The 24,729-nt window shown below is 40.9% G+C and overlaps 1 protein-coding gene across 18 annotated transcripts in view; it reads right to left on the minus strand.

Annotated features, from left to right (window-relative positions):
- The window catches only part of LOC124171538, a 247,714-nt gene that overhangs the window by 153,399 nt on the left and 69,586 nt on the right, over positions 1-24,729 (minus strand). For 9 of the 18 annotated variants that reach the window (XR_006867816.1, XR_006867814.1, XR_006867809.1 and 6 more), the window contains 2 exons: positions 24,083-24,641; positions 23,602-23,887 (listed from right to left, as the gene is read on the minus strand). The exons of 4 other annotated variants lie outside the window; for them this stretch is intronic. The gene's annotated coding sequence lies outside the window, so the exon portion shown is untranslated. Of the gene's footprint in view, positions 1-23,601; positions 23,888-24,082; positions 24,642-24,729 lie in introns of those variants that run through there. 5 more of the 18 variants (XR_006867819.1, XR_006867821.1, XR_006867813.1 and 2 more) reach the window with 4 other exon arrangements.

Consider the following 24,729-nt stretch of genomic DNA (forward strand, 5'->3'; position numbering starts at 1 on the left):
CTGGCATCTTCCTCTTTCACCAGAGCATTTTTCTGGTCCGATATATTTTATCTCACTGTTAGGTAAAGTCACAGAGTGACTAAGAGGGTACACCGCCCAATACCCCAGTCTCTGTTTAGACACCAACATTATATTTTCCTGTTTTGACTTTATTACTACCATTATTATTATATCAATGGTAGGTGCGTTGCTAATATAGTCAACAATCATGTTCTTGCTCCAAATCCCAACAAATAAGACATGGCAAGGTGAAAGCAATGGTAACGCCACACTGTGACCACACGGTTACACTTCCCATGACTCCGGTCATAGCTTACACCAATTTTTTTCTAACCTTTCCCACATGAATACCATAAATAATAAAAGAATGGTAGGTGCCATATCGAGTTGCTACCATATTCCACAATCATGTTCCTACCCCAATGCATCACAACAAATAAATATGGCATAATTACAGCCAATCATCGGATATATATTCGAAGAAAAAAATATCTATGACATATGGAAAACAAAGCAGTCCGCAGCAGAAAACCATGATAAGCGTTCGCGATCTTCCTTCCACCTCACCCCACCTTCGGTCCCAACAAACCCTCCCATTTTTTCTGCCTTCCTTACATCGTCAAACATGAAAACTAAAGACACGCGTTTATGAAACAGCTCGGACACATGCGAAAGGATGGGATTACGGCGAAAAAAAAAATTAAGAGAAAGAGAGTACAGAGATTCGAACAGGGAAAATACAAAAAAAGAAGAACGGAAAGTACACACAGATGCCTACCACGTACGTAGGTAACATCCCTCAAACTTTTCCCATCCACCACTGACGACCACATAACCAACTCTCCCTCCTCCTTCCACATATAACGAGCGAAAAACTATAGAAGCGACCGAGTGATCGATAAGGTTTAAGTGCGGGGAAAATGGTGGGATGGGTTGAAACGGTGCGAGGATCGCAATGGACAGGGTTTTGCCGGAGAGGGAGGGTAAAAGTTGGGTGGGGGTGTAGGGAGGGAGGGGGTGGAGAAGGAGGGGAAAACCTAATTGTAAGCCGTCTCTGGTAAGGATTAAAGAGTGATTATAATGATAAAAGGATGGGGGAATGGGCCCATCGCAGCGCGGGAGGACGGGCGACCGCCTTTCCGGGAGAACAAGGGAAGAGCGGGTCTCGAGGGGCGATAGGTCGTAGATCGTAGTCAGCTCGGTAATGAAACATCTAGACGCGCAAAACTTATTAATGGGAAATCAACATGGATTCAGGAAAAACAGGTCGTGCGAAACTCAGTTAGCGCTTTTCGCCCACGATATTTTAGTCTCCGAAGAAGACAACATTCCAGTAGACGCGATTTTTCTTGATTTCAAAAAGGCATATGATAAAGTACCCCACGGAAAGTTAATAATAAAACTGAAATCTTATGGTCTAGACGAAGATGTCATTTCCTGGATAAGTGAATTTTTGAGCGACCGCGTCCAAAGAGTAGTATTAGACGGTGCAGTCTCCAATGAGGTTAGAGTCACTTCTGGCGTTCCTAGGGTAGTGTCATAGGTCCACTCCTATTCCTTCTTTATATAAACGACATTGGCGAAGTAGTACACAGTAAGTTACGATTATTTGCTGACGACGCTGTAGTTTACAGAGAAATCCGTTCCAGCAAAGATATAGACGAACTAACGAATGACCTTGCTGCTATCCAAGCTTGGTGCGATGCTTGGCAGTTAGAATTAAATTTGGAAAAATGCGTCTTAATGAATTTCTGGAAGAAGAATAACTCCCTACAGCGTAACTATATCATTCGGGGAACCCAGTTAAAGGGAGTTGAATCCGTGAAATATCTAGGGGTTAGACTCAATAATGATCTATCGTGGAATAAACATATTCGAGTAATAACCGGTCAAGCTAATCGTACAATGGGTTTTGTTAAAAGAATATTAGGAAAGTGCGACGACAAAGTGAGAGAAATTAGCTACTTTTCCCTCGTTAGACCACATTTGGAATACGCTGCCAGTGTTTGGGACCCTCATGAAAAAGGCTTAATAACAGAGTTAGAACGCGTGCAAAGAAGAGCTGCCAGGTATGTGAAAGGTCGTTACGATTGTCTTGTTAGTGTAACTGACCTCTTAGATAAACTCGGATGGGAATCTCTGTCGGACCGTAGATTGAAAAATAGACTAAACCTTTTAGATAAATTCAAGAGCAGTGTCTTTTCTGACGAAGTTAACCATATCTTGCGGACGCCAACGTCTTACGGAAGATCAGATCATATAAATAAAATAAGAGAGATAGATTGCAGAACGGACAGATTCCGAATGTCATTTTTTCCACGGTCGATAAGAGATTATAACGGCAGCAATAGAACTCGTAAATAGATTGCATGACTTGTAGTGTAGCCTACTAACCTATGTAAAACTTAATGCATGTTTCTGAATTTCTATTCTATATTCTATTTCTAACAGCATATAGTAGTATAGTTTGTTATTATACGGGACGTTTTTGGATGGTGTGGTGTGCATGTGGGAGTCCAAATGCATGCTGCATGCTGGTGATTGATCACCCCCCGCCAAACACCCTAGAGGTGGCTCGCAGGGTATTATGTAGATGTAGATAGGATTTGCTTGGAGGAAGGAAAAGTACAAGGACCCTGGGTAAGGACCATCGCGGAGCGTCGCAGTGAATAAAACTACAATTTCCCGAAGTTTAAAATCATATTATTAAATTACACTCCTAGATTTTGACGAACGCCAGTGTTAAAAAACTTAAATGTCTGACATCAAGTGACATTATATTTTTATTAAAAATTGGTCAAAATAGTACAAGCCCTATAGTAACTTTGCCCTTTCAACTAAGCCACTGGGCATAACACTAATATTAGAAATAGGATTAAGATCTTGATAACTCCTGTAGGCAGCAATATCAATAAAATCTGAGTTGGTACCTATATCTAGCTCTGGAGGAGCAAACACTTTCAGATACATCCTCGATGAATACGATAAAAATATCAGTTCTTCTCCACATCATCCATGTTAGGAAAAGGTATACCTTCAGAGGGCGCGAAAAGCTACCCAGTCAACGCCTCCCTAATCGCATGAGTGTTACCAAATAGACGTCATTTTTATTTTCTTCGAAATATTGGTTCACTGGCGAGCGATATATGTACTACTCTTGAGACACTTTTTTGTGCAGCCAGATCTACCTTTCCGACCACCGTACGTCTACCGGGAGGGAAGGTGCAGCGGGGGAGGGAACCGCGGAAGGTTGGCCGAAGAAAGAGCGATGCATGGGAGGAGATGGGTGGGTGGGGCTCCACCAAGAGGAAGAGGAGGCGGAGGAGCACCAAACGGCCTAACTTGGACTCCACTCCGGCGTACAAATAAAGGGAACTACCCAATCCCACAAAGCACGCCGTAATTGCATCTGCATTATCGCACAGTACACGATACAAAGTGCATACACAGGAAGCTTGTGCTCGGTGCAAATGGGTTCATCAGTTCGTGCGTACCAGGGGGTGGGGGGCGGGTGGGAGGGTTTGAGGGGGGAGGGATGAGTGGGGGTTTAGGGAGGCCAACGGTGTGGGAAGGTGGAGTAATGGGGAGGGCCGTGTGTTGCTGGGAAGCCGGACGTTTGGGGGCGTAAGAAACGCGGAGAGAAGGGAGGGTGGGTGGGTGGACAGGGAGTGAAATGGGAGAGAGGCCATATGGAAGGAGGCCAGAGGGTGAAGCGAAGTAATGAAGGCATGTGAGAGGCTCACGTCGGAGCAGCCTCAAATCTCAATTGTGAATGATGTTCTACAGCTCAGGGCATACAGGTCATATGGGGCACACTTCTACCCTCTCGCAATCTCTACCTTGAAGCACCTCTTTCCGACGATGCATTTCAATCTACCGCATAGTACATGCACTCCTTACATACCTCACTCAGTCAAACGCAGCAATTTATCCTTATTCTTCTTAGCTCGATTGATAAAATTTATCACTGACGTTATATTTCCTCTAGTATTAATAGGATGTTAATTTTTCCTTGCCTGACAAGTACAAAGTGGAGACCAAAGGGTTTTACAGTTATACGAGCATCCACTTTTTAATTTACACGTAACGCAGTCGAGTTGGAGGAAGATTCAAGCGTCATAAGGATAAAACTTAATTTTGAGGAAGAAAAGATTATTTTATCATTCGGTATTTTATCATTATTTTATCATTCGGTATCAGTTGAAGAGTTCGGGTCATCGATTGAAGCCTGCAATCCCGATATTGTGATTGGTACTGAATCGTGGCTTAGTGATCATGTTGATTCCAATGAGGTTTTCCCACATAATTTTGAACCCAAAGGAGAGATAGGGATGGGAGAGGGGGAGGAATATTTATCTGCGTAATAAACAAACTAGTGAGCACTCTAGAATGGATAAGAGATGATTGTGAGATGATGTCTGTAAGTTTTAAAGGTCAGAAAACCCTAAAAATTATTGCTATCTATAGAAGCCCAAACGAAGGGATGCGTGCAGTGGAGGTTTTAGCGGACGCATGCTCGGAAAGTCCGGAGGGTCATACAATAATAGCAGGGGATTTAAACCTTCCGGGAATTCACTGGGCTGGCGACGCTGTCGCGGTAGGGGGCGGTAAGGCCCAGGAATTTGCTAGTCGCCTTGTAAATGAAGAGGGCTTTGTGCAGGTGGTGGAAAAACTCACCCGTGGGGCAAACATACTTGACGTCATGCTGGTGAGACCAGGAGGGTTGGCGGGTGAAGCAATTGTCTCTCCGGGAATAAGCGACCATTCGGCGGTGTGCGTACAACTCAACTGGGCCAAGGCTCAGTTTAAAGAACCAGACAAGGAAAAGATAATATGGCACTTTGGGAGAGGGGATTGAGAAGGATTCCAGTTATTTTTAAGGGAGAGATTCTCTGAATGGATAAACAAGGGACAGAGTGTTGAGGAAATTTGGGAGACATTTAAGCAGATAATGAATGAAGGCCTAAGTACCTTCGTTCCGAATAAGAGAATCAAAGAAAATACCGACCCAGAACACTACAACCATACAATTAGATCACTGAAGAGAAAAATAAGAGTGATTCACAAAATACGGGATCGGAGTCCAGAGTTATCTACCATGTATAAAATGTTAATCCGCTTATTAAATAATGAAAAGAAATTAGCCAAAGAAACGTTTTTGCGGAATGTTATCTCTAAAGACAACGGTAATAAATTTTATAAATATTTGAGAAGGAGGAAGGGGAGCAGGGACAACATCGCAGTTTTATTAAACAAAAAGGGGCCTTAGTTACAGATGATAAAGAGAAGGCTAATGAGTTCAGCGACTGGTATTCTAATGTTTTTTGCGAGAGCAATGAATAGAATAGATAATTCAGATATTTCACTGGTTTCTTGGGAACGGTCGGGGATGACGAACACACAGAACCCTATAAATATTTCCACTACCAACTCAGAAATATATAACAAAATCAAAAAAATGAGGCCAAATAAATCAATAGGACCAGATGGAATTTCAATCGATTGAAACTGGGAGGGAGTGCTGTGACAGGTTATATTCTTCATTTATTCAATGTAACTATGAACAACAATACCCTACCCAAGGACGGGAAGAAGGCTAACATAAAGCCCATATATAAAGGTGGTGACGAAAAACTTGTTGAGAATTATAGGCCAGTAAGCTTAAGCAGTGGTTTGTAAATTAGTTGAAAAGATAATTGCTGAGTACCTCTGGGATTTGTGGGAAAGTGAAAATTGGCTATTCGAACGACAACACGGTTTTAGAAAAGGACACTCATGTCAAACCCAACTCTTAGGGCTCTGTCAAGAAATGGCCGACTCCATGGATGCGGGTTTGGAAGTGGACGCCGTTGTAGTAGACCTGTCTAAAGCCTTCGATAAAGTCGAACACAATCGACTCATACTAAAGATGAGACAATTACCCCAGCAAATAGACAAACGGGTGATCCTGTGGGTTGAGGACTTTCTGAAAGGTCGAACTCAAAGAGTACAAGTTGGGGATACGAGTTCCGATGAAACAATGGTTACATCGGGGGTGCCTCAAGGTAGTGTTCTTGGGCCAATCTTGTTTTTAATTTATATAAATGACCACCCAAACAAAATTAACTCGCATTTTAGACTTTTTGCCGACGATTGCATTATTTATAAACAGATAGGAGGAGAGAGCGATCATGAAACTCTGCAAGTGGACATTAATAAAATGGCAGATTGGGTGACTCAGAACGGGACGGATATAAACGTTAGTAAATGTAAGCTTATATCCTTCGGCAACAAGATAAAGTCTACCAAAAGGGACTATCAGTTCTTAGGTAACCCTATTCCTAGGTGTGACAACTGTAAATATTTAGGTGTCCACCTGTCTAAAGACTTGAATTGGGGGCTGAACGTTCAATATACTACAAAATTCACTAACTCTTGGTTAACTATGTGGTATTCCATTATTTCCTGGATATAGACAGTTACTTATACCACTTATTTTATAAGAGCGCGACCCGGGTTTCAATGAGTAATCATCATCATCAGGCGCTAATTATAATTTGTAATTTTAATCTTGTTGTTAATCTTGTTGTTACCTAGTTACTTGATGAATTTTAAAACAGACGCCAGAATAGGTGAAAAGGATGGGTAGAGGTATTCATTTATAAGGGTACTATCTTGATTGTCAATAATTTTTAAAATTTCTAACTGTTCCCTAGAATCCAGTTCTCCACGGTCATTGCAAAAATTTAAAATATTCATTTTAAAGTCGCTTCTGTGGCAGTTACATATTAAGTGCTTAGCAAAATTACTCTTTTCATCTTTATTATGTTTGTAAGCACTTAAATGTTCTTTTTTCCTAATTTCAAAACTTCTTCCTGTCTGTCCCACGTACACACCATTGCAATCGCTGCATTTCAAAGAATATACTCCACATCTATCCAATCGGTCTATATGGTCCTTGCATTTAACGATCAGTCTCCTTAAGGTGGAATAAGGTTTAAAAGCCAAGCGGAATTTGTCCTTGGGTAAATGATGAGCCATTTTCAGAGAAAGTGCATCGAGGTACGTCACTGTGCACCACTGCTTCTTTTTATCCTCGTCCGCCGAAAACATTTGGTCGATAGCCAATCTTCTCTGTTTTTTTAAAAATCAGTTTATCTATTAAATTTTGAGAATAACCGTTGGCAGAAGCAATTTGTTTAATGGTGATGATTTCTTTCTTAAAGTCTTCTTTGGAAAGTGGTATGCTTAACAGGCGATGAATCATGGAATGAAAAGCCATAAGTTTGTGAGAGTAATGGTGTCTTGAACTTGCTGGGATGACATGATCGGTATAACAGGGTTTCCGAAAAATGGAGAAGGAATGCCGGCATTTATCGAGTTTGATTGTAAGATCCAGATAATTTAAACAATGGTTGGAGTCTCTTTCACAGGTAAATGAAATTGTGGGATGGATGTCATTCAAAAAACTCAAGAACATATCCAGTTGCCGATCAGTTCCATTCCAAAGCACAATAATATTGTCAACGTACCGGTACCAGTATACCACAGAATTTAGTAGGCTATGCCCTGAGCTAAAAATTTTCCTTTCCAAACTATCAACAAAAACATCTGCCAGCAACGGAGAAAGTGGTGAGCCCATAGCGAGGCCACTACTTTGTTTGTAAAATTTACCATCGAACTTGAAATAATTTTGTGCCACACATATTTTGAGAAGGGTGGATAATTCGTCTTTCATTTTCTTTGCAATATTGGCTGCCCCCAGGAGATCTATTGCTAGGCCGGTTGCTTCCTCTGGTGGCACACAAGTGAAAAGGTTGACGATATCAAAAGATACTAGTCTTGAGTTCTTCGGAGGTATGATGTCTTTAATTTTGTCCACAAGATCAATCGAATTTTTGATACCACGCTTAGACATAAATGCAGAGTGCTGCGAGATCAGTTGAGTCAAGGTACCTCGATAGCCGAGGTTGTTAAATCTCTAGTTCGTGATCCTGTAATATGTAGGTCCTGGGTTCAAGACCACGTGAAGGCTAATTTTTTCATTCTGCCTCCAGCTCCTGACCGGAACGGACGCATCCCTTGCGCGCTCCCCAGGGCCACCTGACTACCTGCTCTTGCTACCTGCGCTTGCTGCTGCTTGCTTGGGTCTTGCTGCTTGTGCAATATAGTGCAGTGACATATATTGTCGTAGCTTATTTGTTTATTAGCGTAGGATATTTAAATTAGTCCTAGTTTTAATATAGGGGTGCAATATTAATTGTTAGTTGGTGTGGGTTTTGTGTGTGGTGTGTGCGAGTGAGTGAATATCCTGATTTTGTTTGATCCCGGTTCCTGCGACGTGTGATTATCGAGTATCTGCTAGTAGTGATAAGTAGAAAACTTACGTATATCCCAAAATTTTCTCTTCCCTTTAGTATTATTTATTGCATAGTTATTTGCACGTTATCTTTATTTGTGTCGCTGCGCCTTTACTAATCTGGTGTTACGGTCGTTAAGTAGAATATATATTTGGCTGCTTTAGATTTAATTTTTCTATCGGAATAGTGTCTTAATATTATTTAAGTAATTTTGTGATAGCTGCCCTTTTTCTTTTACATCAGGTGTGTAATCCTAACTCTTAATTCTTATTATAGGCTAACGATATATATACATATTGTTTTAATATATTTTTTTTCTGTTATAAAGCTTTTCATATATTATTTGTTTTACCGTTGTTTTGAGGTCTATTTTGACTGTTAGGATTTTTATTGTAATTTTCGTAGCGCAGCACTCTCTTTGTGATCTTGAAAACTCTCGTTCCGTTCTCCAGTAGTGGTAATTTTAGCACATATCTCCCCTTGAAACACAGGTAGTTTCTTCCGTCCCTCTTGTTGTTAGCCTTTGACTCACCCCTTCACTCCTAGCCCTCTCAAAACAACACCTGCGTCCTTGAAGAGCTAGGCACACCTCCCCCCCTGCTATCAATCCCTTTTGCTAATCCGTTTCTTCCACTTTCGGTTAACTCGTGTGACTATTTAGAGGGTAGGAGGTTGACCCTTTTTCTTCTTCAGTTATTTTCCATTGCATTTTCGAGTGCGGTTTTGATATTTTTGCCTTGTTAGCGTTTTTCATGTGTTAGGATATACTTTCACCAAACGCATTGCAACTGATCACACTTTTATCTCAAGGACTCATATACTCTTTTTTACTTATTTATCCAAAGTCTATTTATACTTATTTATTTAAAGTCTATTTACGCGTATTTATATATTGTTGTTAGTACTTTTATTACTTATTTACCCTTATTTATACATTTTTGTTAGTCTATCACCCTTTTTATAGCTTTGCTCTTTCGTGGGGATCATATTGCGGGGAATTTATTTTAGCTAGTTAGTTTCGTCTTTGCTCTCTTGTTGATTATTATCGTTAATCTATTTGTCCCACGTTAAGTTATATCTTAATTTCGTTAATTAGTCTTCTTTGGAACTATATAGTTTTCTAGTTTTAAACCCATTAATCGACTTAATCCATATCCAGGTAACTACATTCCCTTATTTACGTTTAAAAAGAGACAAGTTAGTAAGTTTATCGGTTTGTTTTACTCTCTCTCAAATATCTATTAAAAAGAGACAAGCTAGTAAGTTTATCGGTTTGTTTTACTCTCTCAAATATTTATTAAGCGTATCTCCCGTCAGGTAAGCTTTTCTGAAATCCAAGTCGCGATAGTGATAGGATGCCTTCGAATAGGTCACCCGTTGCCGGAGTTGAAAACGCCGGTGAATGCGAGGCTCTCGGAGACCGCATTACCGCGTTGGAGACGATGGTGCGGGAACTTCGGGCCCAGTTTGAAAGGGTGGCTGATACCGCTGAGGGGAATGGTCCGAGGGGTGGTTCTTCGAAAGGTCGCCGTGCCACAGGGGCTGCACGGGTTCGCCCGATTGCAAATAGCGGCTGGTCGATCGAGAGCCTTCCTCGAGGTCCATCTCTCGATGACGGGGTCACGTCACCCCGTAAATCTGAGTTTTGGAGGGTCGTGTCTCGGAGGGACGGTGGTAGTGTCACTCTAAGACGGGGTTTGGGGGATGCTGAGGCAAATCCCGTCCCCGTCTCGAACAGGTACCAGTTGCTGTCGGATGGAAACTCCGAGGTGCCTGACGTGCCTACTCCTACCCCGAAACCGGCACCTAGGAAGGGGCGTCAGAGTGGGAAGGGGGGGATCATAGTGTTAGGGAGTAGCAATGTCCGTCGTGTGATGGTCCCGTTACGGGAAAGGGCAGACCGCGAGGGTGTAAGCGACCGTGTAACGTCATGGTGCATCCCTGGTGGCGGTGTTCCTCAGGTGACGCAGGCGGTTGGTGCGGCGGTACGGGGCACGAAGTGCTCCAGACTGCGGGTCGTGGCTCATGTCGGCGTCAATGATGCCACCTTCCGTGGATCTGAGGAAATTCTAGATTCCCTCCGGGATCTGAATTCCGAAGTGAAGCGGGTGGGTGGGACCATTGGAGTCGGCATTGAGCTTTCGATTTGTAGTCTTGTCCCGAGGATCGATCGTGGTTCTCTGGTTTGGAGCCGAGTGGAAGGCATAAACCAGAGGCTGCGTCGTTTCTGCACGGACATCGGAGCCTCCTTCGTGGACCTTAGGCCGGCAATCCGATCGTGTCGGATCCCTCTGAACCGTTCGGGAGTCCATTACACGGCCGAGTCGGCTAGTCGTGTAGCGAGTAGCATATTTGAGCACTGTAGGTCTTTTTTAGAGTAGAGAGTAGGGCAGAGTGTAGATATATTAGTGGGTTGAAAAATAAAGGGGTAAGTTCAAAACTTTTCACAGACAAAGATTCTTTCAGAAATGAGAATAGAGAAGTAGAGAGAAAAATCAGCGTTTCAGGTATTACATTTAAGCACGAGAAGCGTCAGTCGAGCAACACGTTCAAAGGCAGTCAAGGCTCAAGTCATTTTGATAGTGTGACAATAAGACATGCATTTCCATTTATCAGCGGTATAGAGCGTGTGAATAGTCTATTCGACAAAAGCAAATCAGAATTATTCCCGAATCGCAATATTACTACTTCCGAAGTTTTAATCGTGGCTGTGGTTAATTGCCGTAGTTTAAGAAATAAGATTCCCGAATTCCACCATTTAATTCATAGTACGAAGTGTAATGTCATTTTTGGAACAGAAAGTTGGCTAACAGATGATGATTCAGACAATGAGATCTTCCCAAAATCGTTCACTGTTTATCGGAAAGATAGAATTAATCGAGTTGGGGGCGGAGTTTTTATAGAAGAATTCAATCGTCAGCCAAGCGATAACCGTAACTGAGACCAGCGTTGAATCTGTGTGGTGTTTAATTAAATGTCCAAAATTCAAAACTATTTTATTATGTTCGTATTACAGACCACCTAACTCAGATATAACGTCAATGTTGGATTTTCAAAATCAAATAAACAGCGTAGCATCCAAGTATCCTGAAAGAAACTTGATTGTGGGTGGAGATTTCAACGTACCTTCTATAGATTGGGAGACTTATAGCTTCATTCCTGGTGGGAGGGATAAAGTGATCTGCGAGGCTTTATTACACACTTTCAAATCTAATTCATTGTTTCAAATAGCATCCGCACCAAACAGAGGAGAAAATATTCTTGATTTATTAGCGACAAATATACCACATCAGGTAATAAACGTTGGCACTGTCGAAGGAATAAGTGACCATAGGGTAGTAACTGCAAAGTTTTCTCTAAATACCGCTGTAAACTTTAAAAAAGAGCGTAAAGTTTTCATTTTTAAAAGAGCTAATTTTGATGGGTTTAAGAGTCATATGAAAAATGCTTTCCCAGAGTTTCAAGAATCAGTATTAAAGTTAAATGTAGAGAATACTTGGAAAGCTTTTCTTTCGCTCGTAACTTCGGGAATAAAAAGCTACATCCCTAGTAAAATAGTAAAAGAAGGCAACGAACCGAGATGGTACGACGCGGAAGTGAGAAAATCATTGAGGCGAAAAAGAGCGTGTCATGCTAAAATGAAAAAAGTCAGCACGGATTTATCCGCTAATGAACGCGAGCTAATAATTAAAAAATATAGGATGACTAAAGCCGCCACGAAGGAAGCGTTCAGGAATGCGTTCACGAATTTTAAAAGAAAAACACTAGTAGAGCAGTTACAGGATAACCCAAAAGCATTTTGGTCATATGTTAGGGAAGTTCAAGGTAAACGATCTACCGTATGTTCGCTGAGAAACGACAATGGAGATGTGTTGACAAGCAGTTACGATAAAGCCAATTTATTAAATTCCTACTTTAAGAGCGTGTTCACGGAGCCTTCCGAAAACTCACCCGAGACCGATGACAATCCCTGTCTACATAAGATGCCAGCTATTGACATTAGTACGCTCGGAATAGAAAATATATTGAAATCGCTTAGTCCAAATAAATCACCTGGTCCAGACGAAATCCCTTCTCGCGTATATAAAGAACTAGCCTCAGAACTTGCCCTCTACTTGCAGTTAATATTCAGTAAATCCATCAAGCAACACGAAGTACCTAATGACTGGAAAATCGCTAATGTAACGCCTATATTTAAAAGTGGAGACAAGGAACAGCCATCGAATTACAGGCCGATATCTTTAACGTCCATATCTTGCAAAGTCCTTGAACACATCGTAGTCAGCTCGGTAATGAAACACCTAGACGCGCAAAACTTATTAATGGGAAATCAACATGGATTCAGGAAAAGCAGATCGTGCGAAACTCAGTTAGCGCTTTTCGCCCACGATATTTTAGTCTCCGGGGAAGACAACATTCCAGTAGACGCGATTTTTCTTGATTTCAAAAAGGCCTTTGATAAAGTACCCCACGGAAAGTTAATAATAAAACTGAAATCTTATGGTCTAGACGAAGATGTCATTTCCTGGATTAGAGAATTTTTGAGCGACCGCGTCCAAAGAGTAGTATTAGACGGTGCAGTCTCCAATGAGGTTAGAGTGACTTCTGGCGTTCCTCAGGGTAGTGTCATTGGCCCACTCCTATTCCTTCTTTATATAAACGACATTGGCGAAGTAGTGCAGAGTAAGTTACGATTATTTGCAGACGACGCTGTAGTTTACAGAGAAATCCGTTCCAGCAAAGATATAGATGAACTAACGAATGACCTTGCTGCTATCCAAGCTTGGTGCGATGCTTGGAAGTTAGAATTAAATTTGGAAAAATGCGTCGTAATGAATTTCTGGAAGAAGAATAACTCCCTACAGCGTAACTATGTCATTCGGGGCACGCAGTTAAAGGCAGTTGAATCTGTGAAATATCTAGGGGTTAGATTCAATAATGATCTATCGTGGAATAAACATATTCGAGAAATAACCGGTCAAGCTAATCGTAAAATGGGTTTTGTTAAAAGAATATTAGGAAAGTGCGACGACAAAGTGAGAGAAATTAGCTACTTTTCCCTCGTTAGACCACATTTGGAATACGCTGCCAGTGTTTGGGACCCTCATGAAAAAGGCTTAATAACAGAGTTAGAACGCGTGCAAAGAAGAGCTGCCAGGTATGTGAAAGGTCATTACGATAGTCTTGTTAGTGTAACTGACCTCTTACATAAAATCGGATGGGAATCTCTGTCGGACCGTAGATTGAAAAATAGACTTAACCTTTTAGATAAATTCAAGAGCAGTGTCTTTTCTGACGAAGTTAACCATATCTTGCGTACGCCAACGTACTACGGCAGATCAGATCATATAAATAAAATAAGAGAGATAGATTGCAGAACGGACAGATTCCGAATGTCATTTTTTCCACGATCAATAAGAGATTATAACGGCAGCAATAGAGCGCGTAAATAGATTGCATGACTTGTAGTGTAGCCTACTAACCTATGTAAAACTTACTGCATGTTTCTGAATTTCTATTCTATATTCTATTTCTAACAGCATATAGTAGTATAGTTTGTTATTATACGGGACGTTTCTTGGACGGTGTGGTGTGCATGTGGGAGTCCAAATGCATGCTGCATGCTGGTGATTGATCACCCCCTGCCAAACACCCTAGAGGTGGCTCGCAGGGTAATTTGTAGATGTAGATGTAGAAGGTATGGGCAAGTTTGTGCGCTGGAGCGCTTATACTCGACACCACTGGTCTGATTGGTGCGTCCGGTTTGTGAATTTTAATGAGCCCATAAAGTCTAGGAGGAATAGGGTTTTTAGATAACAAAAAATGCCTATCTTTGGGTTGGAAAAGTTCTTTTGAGCTTCGTATGACATCTCTGATAGATTTTTGGTACTTCTGCGTAGGGTCTTTCTCCAACAGTGACAAATTTGATTTTTGAATAAATTCATAGCACTTCTTAATATAATCCTCCCGCTTCAAAATCACCAGGCAATTTCCTTTATTAGCTTTCTGAATCACCAAATCTTCAGTCACTAGCTGTCTTTGAATTGATCGAACTGTTTTCAGCACTTGCACTGCATCTCTAGAAGGTCGTGAGTCACAAATAGCTGGATAAATCTTACATATCTCGTGGGCAACAACATGTTTCAGGCTTGTATCCGCTCGTTTAAGGGCAACATCGAACTCAATCGCTAACGTTTCCAGGTCACTACGGGTTATAGGAATCGGAGGGGCGTACTTTAGCCCTTTAGAAAGGACATCCATTTCTTCCACTTCAAATTTGTGATGAGATAGATTTAATACTCTCTGGTGGAATTTATGGCATTGTGGTGCTCCATTGACGTCGTCGATCGCTGCCGTCGTCCGTCCTTTCAACCGCAGTATTTTACGATTTAGTATCTCACGTTTCTTAAAAGCTGCAACACTGCTGAGTTGACGAACATAATCATCTATAGCTGACCATTCCACAGTGTGCAAGGAATGCGTAAGTTCAACATGCAAAACGAATAGATAGTAAGAGATGCTATCTCGGATTCCGTACCATTTTCTCAATTCTCTCCGAATCCATTCACTTGAAGCCTTCCTAACGGCATGGATAGCAGCTGGCGACCGTGAAGATGTTGTGATGTTCACGTAAGATGGGGTAAGATTCTGCCGGAGACACATGCTGTTGAAGTAAATATTGAGAGAGGCGATCCGTTTCTTGATGGATAACTTTCGGTATAACTTTACTTGAGTAGCCGTACTTGCTTCACGAACAAAATTCACTAACTCTTGGTTAACTATGTGGTATTCCATTATTTCCTGGATATAGACAGTTACTTACACCACTTATTTTATAAGAGCGCGACCCGGGTTTCAATGAGTAATCATCATCATCAGGCGCTAATTATAATTTGTAATTTTAATCTTGTTGTTAATCTTGTTGTTACCTAGTTACTTGATGAATTTTAAAACAGACGCCAGAATAGGTGAAAAGGATGGGTAGAGGTATTCATTTATAAGGGTACTATCTTGATTGTCAATAATTTTTAAAATTTCTAACTGTTCCCTAGAATCCAGTTCTCCACGGTCATTGCAAAAATTTAATATGCGTAAATACGTGACTAATGAGTCTCTTGAGACTCCCACTCCCCGTTTGACCCAAAGCAGTTTTTGACGCCTCGCGCATTTTTTCTTTGCTGTTAATTTGGTTCGTGGGTTAAATATTTATGCGGTGTATCTCATAAGCGTGCAGTACATTCGGGAAGAGACTAGACGCATGCGAAGTAATAACTCTTCCATTTTTTGGTCCGAAAACCTTCCCATAGAGCCAAAACGCTTGACGAATCCTTGCTCCTTCAGATCTATGCTACAATTATTTATTACTCATAGGAGATCCCCACGATAGATTTGAAGTTATCGTAACTCCAAGATATGTGACTCCTTCATGTTGACTTTCCATATTAGGCGATAGGCAGACGTCCTACGGAAGTTACGTAATGAATGCCGCTGCCATGGATAGGGCTCAGTTCTTTTCTTCACGCCTGGTTCTAATCATGACCGTTGCTTGAACAGACGATGTCAACGTCAAGGTCTTCACTCATTTCGCGGTAGGTGACAATTTCGTAAGAAAAATAACGAACGATAACTTGATGAACCAACCAACATCGTAACATACTAATGACTGCTGTGCATTTATGTCATCCACGACGAACATCACTGGTTCATTAAGTAATCCAACGTCGAACGATGCGATTCACAGGAAAATTAGAACGAAAACTCTGTGTCAGTAAAAGAGTTAATGACTTCGCCGGTCTCGGTGCCGGCAGATTAAGTCCTCCCCTGCCACAACAACGATCGCGATTTCGACTCCCGCCTACATATGATTTTATTGAATGTGTTGCCCGACTTCATTACAATTATCGTATCTGAATAAAGTTCATTGAGCTCTACGATCACTTGAGATGAATCCGTTTATTTATTATATAGATAGTTTCATGTATTGATCGTAATTGGGGGAACCTGTGATCATTGGTCAGACATTACTATTATCATTACTCCTAGGCGTGAGGGTAAAAATCAAATATTCCACCGCTGAGAAGTACGAAAATTCTCCTCAACACTTGCTGTACCATGAGTAGAAGGGACAGAGGGGACAGAGGCTGCGGAGCGGAGTTGAAAGAGTCGGAGATCGGATGGGGGTCGGAATCCTTTCCCGCCGACAGCTTTACGAGCTCTGCGGGCCTCGTTACCGTATCGAGATGGTCCTCGCAGTGAGGGAAATGTATCGAGCAGATAAAGTGCTGTTCGTGTGCGAAGTTAGCTGCGGAGAGTGGAATGGGTTAGTGGGAGAAGTGAAGGAGGGGAAGAAGAGGTGTGTACGGACGTTGGCAGTGAAGTTAGCGAGTCCGAGATAAGGAGTCGAAAAGGTTAGAGAAAGAGATGGAGAGGGACGGGGGGCTGGGTGTGGGAGGCGGCGAAAAAACAAACACGAAGCGTAATGAGGATTGAAGACGCATGGAGGGCATAAAGCACTTTGGGGGAGGAGGGCGAGCGGTAACAGCAAGTTGTGTGCGCGGGGGTGAACATATACGGGTGGAGAAGCGGAGGAGAGCGGAAGCAGATACGGGTGGGACGAACGGAAGAATCCTTTTCATCCGGGACGCATTGAAAAAATGATTAATTAGACATATTGGAGGTCCAAAAAACCACTGTCATACGCAGAATAATAATTCTCGGGAAGTTAATAATAAAACTGAAATCTTATGGCCTAGATGATGATGTCATTTCCTGGGTAAGAGAGCTTTTGAACGACCGCGTCCAAAGAGTGGTATTAGATGGTGTAGTCTCCAATAAGGTTGAGGTCATTTCTGGCGTCCCCCAGGGTGGTGTCATTGGCCCACTCATATTGCTTCTTTACATATAACGACTCTGGCGAAGTAGTACACAGTAAGCTACGATTATTTTCGGAAGACTCTGTATTAATAGACTGCAAATCAGAGATATTTAAATCGTTATTCTTCCCTCGTATTATTAACAATAGCAATGGTGTCTCAATTACTAGAATTATTCGCGTCACTCCCTCGGACGACTCTCTGCATGTTTTGTATTTCTTTTTAGTTCTACACTTGCATGGAGTTTCGTCTTCAATGCTGCATGTTGAAGATTGGTCGCCCCCTGCCAAACACCATGGTGTTAGGTGTAGATGTAGAATTTACCAATAGGTTTGTTGACTTGTTGTGTATCCTACTAACTTATGTCTTCCTTAATTCATGTTTCAGAAATTTTCCTTTTTTAAGGCCGCTTTACACAGTGAATTTTCATTCGCAAGATCATTCTAATGATCTTTCGAATGACCATCATTAACCGTGTATAACAGAAATTTCCTGCGTTCGAATGATAATTTGAATAAAATTTACGGCATGTTCTACTTTGCTTGAATGATTTCATCTACATCTACATAATACCCTGCGTGCCACCTCTAGGGTGTTTGGCAGGGGGTGATCAATCACCAGCATGCAGCATGCATTTGGACTCCCACATGCATACCACACCGTCCAAAAAACGTCCCGTATACTAACATACTATACTACTATATGCTGTTAGAAATAATAATTGAATTAAGAAACATGCATTAATTTTTACATATGTTAGTAGGCTACACTACAAGTCATGCAATATATTTACAAGTTCTCTTGCTGTCGTTATAATCTCTTATTGATCGTGGAATAAAATGACATTCGGAATCTGTCTGTTCTACAATCTATCTCTCTTATTTTATTTATATGATCTGATCTTCGTAGTATGTTGGCGTCCGTAAGATATGGTTAACTTCGTCAGAAAAGACTCTTGAATTTATCTAAAAGGTTTAGTCTATTTATCAATCTACGGTCCGACAGAGATTCCCATCCGAGTTTATCTAAGAGGTCAGTTACACTAACAAGACTATCGTAACGACCTTTCACATACCTGGCAGCTCTTCTTTGCACGCGTTCTAACTCTGTTATTAAGCCTTTTTCATGAGAGACCCAAACACTGGCAGCGTATTCCAAATGTGGTCTAACGAGGGAAAACTAGCTAATTTCTCTCACCTTGTCGTCGCACTTTCCTAATATTATTTTAACAAAACCCATTTTAAGATTAGCTTGACCGGTTATTTCTCGAATATGTTTATTCCACGATAAATCATTATTGAGTCTAACTCCTAGTTATTTCACGGATTCAACAGTCTCTAATTGGGTACCCCGAATCATATAGCTACGTCGTAGGGTGTTGTTCTTCTTCCAGAAATGCATTACGACGCATTTTTTCAAATTTAATTCTAACTACCAAGCATCGCACCAAGCTTGGATAGCAGCAAGGTCATTCGTTAGTTCATCTATATTTTTGCTGAAACGGATTTCTCTGTAAACTACAGCTTCGTCTGCAAGTAATCGTAACTTACTGTGTCCTACTTCGCCAGTGTCGTTTATATAAAGAAGGAATAGGAGTGGGCCAATGACACTACCCTAAGGAACGCCAGAAGTCACTCTAACCTCATTGGAGACTGCACCGTCTAATACTACTCTTTGGACACGGTTGCTCAAAATTTCTCAAATCCAGGAAATGACATCTTCGTCTAGACCATAAGATTTAAGTTTTATTATTAACTTTCCGTGGGGTACTTTATCAAATGTCTTTTTGAAATCAAGAAAAATCGCGTCTACTGGAATGTTGTCTTCCCCGGAGACTAAAATATCGTGGGAGAAAAAAAAGCGCTAACTGAGTTTCGCACGATCTGCTTTTCCTGAATCCATGTTGAGTTCCCATTAATAAGTTTTGCGCGTCTAGATGTTTCATTACCGAGCTGACTACGATGTGTTCAAGGACTTTGCATGAGATGGACGTTAAAGATATCGACCTGTAATTAGATGGCTCTTCCTTGTCTCCACTTTTAAATATTGGCGTTACATTAGCGATTTTCCAGTCATTAGGTACTTCGTGTTGCTTTACTGGATTTACTGAATATTAACTGCAAGTAATGGGCGATTTCAATATATTTTCTATTCCGAGCGTACTAATGTCAATAGCTGGCATCTTATGTATACAGGGATTGTCATCGGTCTCGGGTGAGTTCTCGGAAGGCTCGGTGAACACGCTCTTGAAGTAGGAATTTAATAAATTGGCTTTATCGTAACTGCTTGTCAACACATCTCCATTGTCGTTTCTCAGCGAACATACGGTAGATCGTTTACCTTGAACTTCCCTAACATATGACCAAAACGCTTTTGGGTTATCCTGTAACTGCTCTACTAGTGTTTTTCTTTTAAAATTCGTGAACGCATTGCTGAACGCTTCCCGCGTGGTGGCTTTAGTCATCCTATATTTTTTAATTATTAGCTCGCGTTCATTTGTGGATAAATCCGAGCTGACTTTTTTCATTTTAGCATGACACGCTCTTTTTCGCCTAAATGAATTTCTCACTTCCGCGTCATACCATCTCGGCTCGCTGCCTTCTTTTTTGTTTTACTAGGGATGTAGCTATTTATTCCCGAAGTTACGAGCGAAAGAAAAGCTTTCCAAGTACCCTCAACATTTAACTTTATTGTTGATTCTTGAAACGCTGGGAAAGCAATTTTCAGATGACTCTTAAACCCATCAAAATTAGCTCTTTTAAAAATGAAAATTTTACGCTCTTTTTAAAGTTTACAGCGGTATTTAGAGAAAGCTTTGCAGTTACTACCCTATGGTCACTTATTTCTTCAACAGTGCCAATGTTTATTACCTGATGTGGTATATTTGTCGCTAATAAATCAAGAATACTTTCTCGTCTGTTTGGTGCGGATGCTATTTGAAGCAATGAATTAGATGTAAAAGTGTGTAATAAGGCCTCGCAGATCACTTTATCCCTCCCACCAGGAATGAAGCTATAAGTCTCCCAATCTATAGAAGGTACGTTGAAATCTCCACCCACAATCAAGTTTCTTTCAGGATACTTGGATGCTACGCTGTTTATTTGATTTTGAAAATCCAACATTGACGTTATATCTGAGTTAGGTGGTCTGTAATACGAACATAATAAAATAGTTTTGAATTTTGGACATTTAATTAAACACCACACAAATTCAACGCGATTCAACGATTTCCGTGAATGATATGAGCGCACGGCGTCCATCTTGCCATTGGCATGCACCTCGGAATTTTAAGATCATATTTAAAATTTTAGAAGCAAAGTAACCATACAAAGCTCGAATAATAATATGTACTTTGAGAGAACATAAATTCACAATCATCAATTGTCTACAATGGGTAATTCGGAAATGACATTCGGGATATTCAATGAATAAAAACGTCCTTTTTCTCCTCGATTGCTTCAATATTTTGTATAATTTCCTATTACTAAAATGTATTACATGAGATGAGCGCTTAAGTTTGGGTTGAGAGCCCCAATTAATGACAAAATCTCTGTTTAGTCGATGAACACAGTAGAACGAAAATGAGCCGTTACGTTATCTTGGCTCCCCTATGAAATCACAGTATTGCCTATCTCTCATCATTGAAGGAACACATAAGAATTAAATTTCAAGCATGGCCTAATTTGCTTGAATGATTCCGTGAATAATATAAATGATATGGTCATTTGAAGAGTAAGTTTCCTTGTGATCACAGCGCACTATCTTGAAGCATAATCATCGTTGCCCTGCAGCGAAAACAACTTATTATGTACTTCGTTACGAGATCACAAAACGCACGATTTACTAAAATGGTTTTCCGCTATCAATTCGTACCGTTCGAATCTCCACTTAGTACGTCATACCCCACCGAAAGACGAATGAATTTAATTCGAATGATCTTTCGAATGAAAATTCGCCGTATAAAGCGGCCTTTATGCCTTCTCATCTTGTCTGTTTGAGCAGTTGGCAAGTTTTTCCTTTGCATGAATGTGGACGTATTTGTTAGTATGCAATTTTCAATTCTTTGCAACTTTCCAATTCCCAGGTCATAACAGGGTTTGCCATTGTTGAGCGTCGAGTGAGAGGGCTAGCCTATCCCACCCCAAAGTTAATGGCTGCAGCGTTGCCAAGTCAAAACGGGACTTCTAGCGCAGATTGGATAAAATTCTTGAAAATCATCGTAGAAAGACGATCAAAAAAGGACCGTATTTCTGGTGTCATCAAGAAGACGATAAAGGCAATAAATTGTTGATAGCACGAGAGGAACTGTAAAATCAAAATTGTACTACACGTGGCCCACTTGGGTGGGGGCCCTCCCGGTGTTTTGGGTCCATCCGTCGCGAGCTCGGACCCCGGGAAAGGGTCGGATTAGGCTCGGAGTCGAGGACGAACCCTCATTAGAGGGACTGACCGTCGGTAGTCCACGCGAGAGCGACATTAACCGCAAATTCTGTTTTACAAGGGATCTCTAGCCTTTCCCTCCCAAACCTATTCCAACTCATTTATGTCCATTGCATTGATTTTCGTAATCAGCAAACTCCAGACCGAAGAAACACTGGATTAACGCCGTGAAGACATAGATTCGTAACTTAGCCTCATTGGAATATTTATTACAACTTCATGGACATGGACTATGATTTTGTCTACGATAAATGGAGGCTTTAGGACTCCATATATAATTTTCCGTGAACATCAGCAGAAAGCAAGCTACTGAATCTCACCTCCCCATGCTACAAGGGCGAGAACGACCAAGTCCCCTGTATCCACCGCAGCTGGGAGGCCGCTGGACCGTGCCCTTGGCGTTATCGCTTCACAGCAGGAGAAAGTTGGCGCGGCCCAGCCGAAGGATCCAGTCGGAGAGAGCTCGTTTTAAATAACTCGGGAGCTCATCATTCCGATCTGCATCCCTAAACTACGCCTGACCTCAACCGAGAGGCACGACCCCCCTCGTGTTCCATTCGCGCACATTACTCTTCCGAATGCCACCGCGAGAGAGCGATGGGACATAGAGGTCGGACAGCCAGGGCGGGGAGATGTGGCCCGCTCCCAACACGCTCATCATAGACTGGTAAGCCCCCACGACGGTAATATTTTGAAGCGAGAACGGAGGTGACAACCATAGAGCATCTGGAGAGGGCGTTAGCTACCCCTCCTACGGTAGGAAAGTGAAGCCAGGGTGGCGTGGCACTTTAGCCGGTCCGCCATATTCCATTACCCCGGGTGGAGCAGAAATACATGGTTCCTTATGGGGAATTCGTCAAAGGAAACTCAATATTTTACCTATTGACAGCCGGAAAAAGCCGTTCCCACCGATGAGGGAAGGTTATCTGTTGAATATAAAACAGGAAAAAATGCATCTTTTGGATGAAATAAACGATTCAACCACGGTGTAGCAAATTAAAAATATGACGCACGACAAGTCATTTGCGACATTAGCAACTAATTTTCAGCCGTAAGGTGAAAAATAACTGATGAATTCATGTGAAACCACTACGTTATAACTTGAGATGATCACAGTAGAACTTTTTAAACAAAATTCAGTTATGAAAGTAAATAAAAAAGGATAAATGGACGAGAGAGGAATGGGAGGACACTGAATGCTACGATAATAACGACGTTTAATTGCTATTGCGTGCACTACAAGATTTTATTTGGCTTATAATCCGTCAAAAATATAGGTGCATAAATCGTGATTCAAGGAAAGAAATGATTTAGTAAGACTTAGGAACTTTGACGTGGGAAGTAGACGCGTTCATGATGCTGTTGGCCTGGGAAGGATACGAGAGTCAATCGATGATCTTTCTCAACAAGTGCATCGAAAAGATAGTCGGTTAAAAATTTCTGCATTGAGGGCTTGGCTCTATCTGATTTTCATCAAACAATAATCACAACGGAAATCATGCCTACAATTACTTATCAATGCTGTACTAAAGTATTGATGGAAAAACTTTGTACACACAGAGATCAACCTTCCATTCTTATCACCGGACTTTTTTTCGGATATGTAACTTCAATATCCAAGTGTTTCACGGTGTAAATCATTTCCGAAACTCCTGTTAAAAACCTCATGGCCATTAAATGGAAAGGGCTTCCTCAACAAAGGACAAATTTGCGCATTAGGTAAGTAAAATATCGGCTAAGAGACAATATCGAAAGAGTTTTTGCTTACAATTCCGAGTAAACTGCTATCAAAACAGTAGTATTTGAAGAAATTGAGGATGGGTCTGGTGAATTTCAAGTGCTGACAAATCAGAAATTATTTTCCTTCCCCAAAATCAGACGAACATGCACCGTGGATGACAGCTGTATTAAATGATATCTTTGAAGGAGGTATTAAAAAAAGAAAACTATTGCCATTTTCCAACTTATATAATGTACACACCCATTAAATGTTACATTTTCAGATTTCCAGAATGACTTAACAATGTTATTCAAACTGATTACTTATACAATTCATACAAAGTAACCAAATTAACAATAAATCTTAGGCAGACATGATGTAACATTCCATTATAATGTATTCAGATTAACAAGAGAACTATGAATACACGATGAGGCTGCCACACACCCAGGATTATTTCCAATTTCTGTATGTTCATACACCCTCAATTACATTGGCTACTGGATTAGCTGAACCTGCAATGAAAAATATGTAAAAACAATTCAGCTCTATTACACCTAAATAGGATATATTTGACAATTTCTATGGACAGAGTCTGTGTGATATATCAAATTCTTAGTATCACCAATAAGGTAAACCTCTGGATGTTTATGAAAAATGCTATCACTTAAGTTTCTATTTCATCAGTAGAACAATGAATGATCAATTACAATTTGCATACAACTTTCTGCAAAATAATTCTTATGTCGAGAGGGTGATCTTCCTACTAGCACTGTCTTTCTGCTGGACTCCCCCCCCCCCCTCCTCTGCTAAGGAGCTGAAATGCAGTAATTCAAGAATTCCGTTAAAAAGTTAAAGGTCCACTGGGAAACTATAAAACAGAACAATATGAAATCACCATTCCACAACACTATCACTCCTTGACAAATACATTTCATCATTTACCAAAATATCTGCATTTATAATTTCATTAAATAACTACAATAATAATAAAATATTCCATTGTTTAATGACCACTATAGTATGCTTTCTGACTATTCAAGCTAACTCACGTCTTAAAATTAACCACTTACCAAACAGCAGGATTGGTGATTGAATTTCATATAAAATAGGCATTTCCAATCATGTCCTCCATATTAATGCTTCTCACCATTAGGAAAAGGAAACCTAACATACATACAAAGTACTTTCATGGAATGTTTTGTAGATGCACTTCCATCACTCATCAAACAATCTTAACTTTCAAGGTAGCATAAAACAGTAACATTTCTGGAAAACAAAGAAAATTTAGAGTCATTTAATATAGGCAGTGAATTTATGCTGGTAAAAAACCTAACCTATTGGAAAAAAACATTTT

This window comes from Ischnura elegans, chromosome X (assembly GCF_921293095.1).
Source record: "Ischnura elegans chromosome X, ioIscEleg1.1, whole genome shotgun sequence".
Taxonomy (NCBI): domain Eukaryota; kingdom Metazoa; phylum Arthropoda; class Insecta; order Odonata; family Coenagrionidae; genus Ischnura; species Ischnura elegans.